The sequence below is a fragment of the Falco punctatus genome (genome assembly GCF_963210335.1).
Source record: "Falco punctatus genome assembly, chromosome: 10".
Classification (NCBI taxonomy): Eukaryota; Metazoa; Chordata; class Aves; order Falconiformes; family Falconidae; genus Falco; species Falco punctatus.
Genome location: NC_137590.1, coordinates 3,955,712 through 3,962,152, shown reverse-complemented (window position 1 = coordinate 3,962,152; position 6,441 = coordinate 3,955,712). Strand labels below are relative to the sequence as shown.

The following is a 6,441-nucleotide window of genomic DNA, read 5'->3' as shown; positions in this document are numbered from 1 at the left end:
TCCCGGGGTTATAAAGGCGGCTGTTCTTACTCTATACAAATACACTTCTGTCTTTCAAACTTTCACTTTTAAAAATATATTTAATGGGAAAAGCACACTGAGTAATTTATTGCAGCTGTTTCTGTCCTGTTACCAGGGAGATACTGAAAGAAGCGCAAGTCTGGCATTGCAAGAAGGTGGGAAGGCTGGAAAGAATTGAAATGGGAGATGGAGAAGAACAGGCAGAGGGAGGACAAGAAGCCCCCTCTGTGTGGGTGTATAGACATCGATGTGTCCATAACGTGTCTGTGTGCATACATTTGTATACACATGTGTGTACATACGAGTACAAATCTGTATGTATGACAGACCAGCTCAGAGTTCATTATTGCTGTTATTGGCAGGAACTTTTTGTTCCTCTGCCTGAATATATATATAAAAAAAATCTATATTGTTTCATGCCATGTTGTACAAGATGCCAGCACACAGGTTAATGAAAAAAAATGCATGAATTTGGATAGATATATAAAGGTCCCTTGGGTGTTCAGTCATGAATCTTTGTAGCTGGAAGGCAGAGCAGACAGAAATAGGCCTGATATAACCAACTGTTTTACATACAAATGAATGCTTGACTTTTATTTAGTTGACAATATTATTATTTTGAATCAAAGGAGAATATTAAATGAATTCTATTACGCTGTCACCATTAGGAATGATCCTTGATCTCTGCGTTGGCTGTCGTGCTGGCTTTGGGCTCTATGCAGGGTTGTATAAAGCGAGGGGGGGGGTGCACGTATGTGTGGTGTTTCATGTAATGGGGCAAGTGTCACTGAAATGCACTGGATTCTGTACAGAAATGTGCCTTCGCTGTAAAGCTCCACTGGGAGGCAGGAAAAAAAAAATCGTCTTGTGATGGTCCCATACTCGTAATTAAGGGCTCTGTACAATGGACTTCTACAGAACCAATAGCAGCAAACTTATTTCTTTTAAAATATAAATTCTTTCTTCTTTCTCATTCCGGCAATGTGGTGCTGGTGTATGCAGCGCTGGGATCCACACTTGCCTTTACCTGTGGGACATGCACGGGCAGCAAATGCCTTCCCCTTCCTCTGCCTGGCAGCAGGAGGGCGTGTGCAATGGTGTGCTAGCCCCGAAACACCTCTCTGGTGCTTTTCCCACTGCAAACGGAGATGGAGGCCACCGGCTTCCTGAGCCTACTGATGGGACAGCCTTGTGCTGCAGCCTGCTTGGTGTCAGACCTGCAGAGAGGCCTTGCGAGGAAGAGGCTCTGTGTGCCGTCAATTCCTAGAGTGAAAGAAAGGTAATGTGGGATTTCTCAGCACTGCTGGCCAGGTCCTTGTAATTGCTGAGCATTATTAAAAGCACAGGTAAAACAGATTCTTGTTTTTTCTGGTTGTCCACTGGCTGAAAACATATCAAAAAAAGACTGCCTGCGCTTTACTATACAGTAGGCTGTTTGTGGAGTGGATGTGCAAAGGGCAAGCAAAGAGACAAGCCTTTCCAATGACTTGCCAAGAAAAGGAGAGAAGTGTTGGTGTGACGGCTTTATAGAGCTTGCTCTTTAAACCATTTGTGTGTCTTTGCATAAGCAACATTAAAATTCCTCTAAATGCTCCGGAGCTTTTTTGGTAGCCCACTGAAAACTGTTATCGGTATTTTTTTAATTGCAGGGAACAGCATCTCTTTCTGCGAGCTGGGTTTGATCATTGCTGGACCCACTCTTTTGCTGGTGAGAGGTCTCAGCACAGCTTGGCTCTTTGGAAGCTATTTAGCAGAGTGGCTCTAAGATCATTTCTCAGTGCTTGAATATGTGATTTCCTCACTGGTTGTGTCTTCATGCTCACAAAATCCACAGTAGGTAGGAAAGTGTAATTACATGCACTTTACAGACAGTGTATGGGGGTGAAGAAAAATTAAATGATTTGGTGAAGGTTGCACAGATGATCTGCAGCAATCCAAACAGCTGAGACCAGCTCCTGCAGCCAGGACCCTGCTCCCATTCATGGGCCACTCTGTGTCTGTAGCAGTTTGTGCAATTTCAGTTTTCCACCTTCTCTCTTTGGATAGAGCAGGTGGTACCATGGTACCAAAAGGTGTCTCTGCAAGGGTTTAAGCAGTCTGAGGGGAGGTTTAAACCAAAGAAGTTGTTGGATGTGTGAATTGGGTGCTGAGGGTGCTGTCGTGTAGAGAGGACCGTGGTCACCCTTCCAAGTTATTCCTTTCTAGGTGGGTAAAATAGAAAAATAATCTGGGATACCCAAGACTCCTTGAATCCTTTCTTTTTGCACCAGCTTGCTATTTTTTTTTTTTTTTTTTGGCTGCTGTGGTGTGCTGACTTCACTGTTGGCTCCAGCTACGTGCAGTTGTTCTTGCTGAGCTGATGCCGGAAGGCAGATGAGTTATGCAGGAGATGCCCTCCCTGGTGCATTTGTATTTTCTAACACTGCCAGACACTGTCCTGCCTTCCATTCCGCAAGCTTAGTTCCAGGCTGTTTCTTACCTCTGGGTGCACAAAGAAAAGCCCAGCTCAGTTTGCTTCTGATCTTTGGGGTCATCTTTGCTGTTGGCTCACCTAAGCCATGGAAATATTGTAGCTATTGAAATCTATATGAAGGGAAGTTTAATTTTAAAACAAAGCCTTCAAAGAGTCAGAGACAGTCAGCTCAGAGGATCGTGCTTCTAAAAAAAATAAAATTAGCATTTGAAAGCAAATCTCCCTGATTCTATATTAATCTGGAAAATTAAGATAAAAAAATAATTATCAAGCACCGTAGTATTTTTATTCTCTTAGAGCTGGGAAGCTAAAGTAAAAAAGTGGAGCGTGCTCCAGAATCTAAAAATCCTGACACTTTAAAATTTTTATCTGTGTTCTCTCTCCGTTGTTGGAGCGAGCTGATCCACTGTGGGAGGTGAGGGGGGCTCCCAGCCACCCCGCTCCTGTGCAGCGGCTGAGCAGGGCCCTTCCTGGGCTGCTGCCTTGCTGGTAAACCATGGGAGGTTTGGGGATGTGGAGGAGAGGGGTGGTGGTGAAGTGTGGGGTCTTCCTTGGTGTGTGGGGAGGTACCATCTGCCAATGTGGCTGTGAACCACGGATGTGAACCAAAGATGCTCCACGCTGGATGGTTTCCCTGCACAGATCAGCTTTGCATCAGGGTGAGGAGTTATAGGCTGGTGATAAGAGCTGGAAGGAGGAGAGGGCAGGAGGGAAAGGCTTCTGACAAACATGCATATCCTTGAACTACAAATGAAATAACAAGGAATAATGTGTGCCCTTTGCCTCTGTTGCTGGATCCTCTTACTGCCTCTGTGCTGCAGTGAGATTTGTTGCAAAGCCAAAATTTCCTTTGAAGAATTGTATTTAGAAGGATTCTGACCAGTGTGGGGGTGGTGGCTATCTGGCCCCACAGACTGAGCCGGGCAGAGCAGTGCTGATCTGCTCCAGGGCCAGCTGCTGTTGCTGCTCTACAACAAAGCACAGGCTGGGTAATCATGGCAGTGAGCAGCAGATAAATGTCTTGGAAATTATTTTTGGAGTGAATTATAATTAAAAATAACCGCAGGACAGAGTGAGCACAGACTACAGAGGGAAGATGCAGATGCATGTGTAAGTCTCTTTTTCTGTTCTGTTTTCAAATAGTGCTGAACTGGAAATGTTCAGGCAGCTGAGGGCGTTATCTGTTGGCTGGTGGGAGCTGGCACTGCCCGGTGGGCCTCGTGGAGGGGAAGATGCCCTCCCGCACAGATAGCGAGGGTCTCCATAGCGGTCATGTTAAGAACGTCTTTGGCATCCAGCTCCTACCTCCATCATGATCAGCCCAAATTATTTCCCAGCCTTCATGAGATCTGGTATGGGCAGCTACAAAGGGCAAAGCGCCTCAGGCTGCCCAGCTCTTTGCCTTGCTGTTGAAAGTAGCTGAGGACCACTGGGTTTGCAGTCACTTGCTGTGGATGCCCCATCACCAGATTATAAACTTTTGTGCCATTGCAGCAGAGAGTAATTGGTATCCCGTACCCTCTTCCTTCAGGTCTGCTGCACCATGGACCTTCACACCTCTGGACGTTACTCTGCTAGCTTCTCAGGATGCTGTATCTCAAACTCATGTTTCTCTGCTGCTGGAAACGTTGCAGAACAGCTTTGTTCAGCATGTTGTAAAGGTCTAGTCTAATAGCTGATATTGTGTTCCTTGTTTAATTTATTAGCCATGAATAAGAAAAAAACTAACAGTGGACAACACCAGCTCTGTGGCTGTTTGCTAATGTGGGAAATAATTATTCACATGACTTATGTTCACAGCTCCAAAAACAAAGGGAAAGAAGGAAAAGCCCTGTGAGCTTTGCAGAAGCAGTTAGAAATTTGCACCGAGGGCTGTTAGGGAGCTTTGGCTCCTTTCCTGGGAAATGCTTCTGCGAGTCCCTAATCAGCGTAAGCTCCCTTACAATGTGCCGTGCAGCTAACTGCAACTTAACTTATTCCTCTTTTATTTGCGTTTAATGTGCTGTGGCTGAATAGAGATGCCAGTCTGTGTAATGAACGCAACTGCAATCTGTTTATAAAGCAAATAAGAGGAATATTTTTCTTGTATAATGCCCTGTAGCCTGGTGAAAGCTTCATTGAGCAGGGTGCTCAGGGACTTGGTATTTTGGCTCTGTATCTTCCATGGATGCTATTTCTGTGTCTGTCGTGACCCTGGCAAGGTTTCAGGTCCTGGGTTTCTTGCAGATTTCTCGCAGCAAATTTCCTTCGGTGCCTAAATACCAGCTCCTGGGCATGCTGAGAGAAGTCTGAATGCTGCTGGTGCAGAGCAGCTGGCAATTAAGACATCGGCATCTGTGAAAGGGCTGTTGTCACTCCGCATATTGGCTGATATGAAGTATTTGTTGGCGTTACTGATTTAAGCTTTTCTGTATCACCTACTCCCTGCCACTCACTTTGTTTTTGTGGTTTAAAAAAAGCAAACGCCCACAAAACCAACAAAAATGCCAGCTCACTGACACCCTTTGCTGGTGTCCAGCCCCAAGGGAGGGGTGAGCTCTGGCTGGTGTGGGAAGCAGGAGGGGATGGGGACAAGTGTTTCAGGCTTGCCCCTAACAGTGGGGTGTTAGGAAGCCAGTTTTAGCCTAGGACTCTCATGCGGAGGGAGCTTCAACATCAAAGTTTGGGCTTTAGCCCAAATTTAGCATGTAAATATTATCCTTTTGCTTTTGATCTCAAGCTGAAGTGACTGAAAATTCTTCCTTTGTGTGCTACAGAGGTTCCAGGTCTGTTCCTTACCCCATGCTACAGGAGAGCTGCCTTACACTGCGCTTCCCATCACTGTGTGAGCGGGGCCAGGAGCAGAGACCAAAATGCTGCTGCAGCTGCCCTGGGCATGTGTGTAGGTTATTTGCACGTGGGCCATATGGGGGAGGCAAACATACCTGTCTCTTGCTGCCAAAGGGGTTAAATGCTGCTGATGCACATCATGTATGTGTGAGGGAGTGGGGAAACAGGTCTGGGAGCCGTGGCCCTGGGGAGCATTGCTGAAATGACTCTGCATGTGGAAACCTTGTGCTTGGATGCATGGGGGCTGCTGTACTGGTGTTATCAAAATGTAGCAGTGGTTCAGATATGAATTTGGTTAATGGCAGGTGTCCTTTGAGGGAGCAGCAATCAAAGCCTGTATTTGGCACTCAGATGCAAGGGAGATCTTGCTGTCTTGCCTAGAAACAGTGAGAAGTGATCCTCCAAACTTCCAAAAGGTTAGTGCTTCTTGTAATGAATGTTTTCTTCAAAAACTGGCCTCAGTTGCAGGGGGACTCTTCTCTATATGTCCCCAGGATGAATCCTTCACCATCTGGAGGAACCTGTAAATTGTGATTTGGTGACACTTGTATAAAACAGTCTCGATATCTGTGTGAGATTTGCAATAGATGGGGCTTGTGCTGTGAGTTCGCTGGGTGTTCCTATGGTATGGAGCAGGGTGGGACCTCAGGTGCAGCTCATCCTTTGCTGAAGGGTCAGAACCTGTTCATCGATGGCTTTGCTGCCGATGTGGGATAGTTGGGAATGCTGTCCTTGCTCCCAAGGCAGTGGATGTGGGCATGTTCAGAAGATAGTGCTCCACAATTCATGATTTAGTCTTTGAAGGGGAGGGAAAAACCCATAAAGGCAGGAAAAAACCCCATGCTTTTCTCTGGCAGCTACTATTTTGCTTTAGAGATGGGAACCTGAGTGAACTCCCTTGTGAAAACCCAGCAGGGAGTACCCCCTCCTCAGCCTTTGGGGAGGCAGATGGAGACCTGGAGCTCTGCTCTGGGCTGGGCTGCCACAGGCGTCAGTGGCATCAGCTGGTGGTGGCGATGGGAGCCAGGAGCCAGCATTGCCCAGCTGCCTGAAGGGGCTGTGGCACTTCCAGCCGATGCTCTCTAAAACTGTGTGTGTGATGTGAGTGTTAAACAGCA

General features: G+C 46.5%; 1 protein-coding gene across 1 annotated transcript in view; it reads right to left on the bottom strand.

The window, feature by feature from the left end:
- Positions 1-6,441, bottom strand: part of LOC308071079 (protein FAM83D-B-like) — a 441,583-nt gene that overhangs the window by 325,610 nt on the left and 109,532 nt on the right. The gene's annotated exons all lie outside the window — the stretch shown is intronic.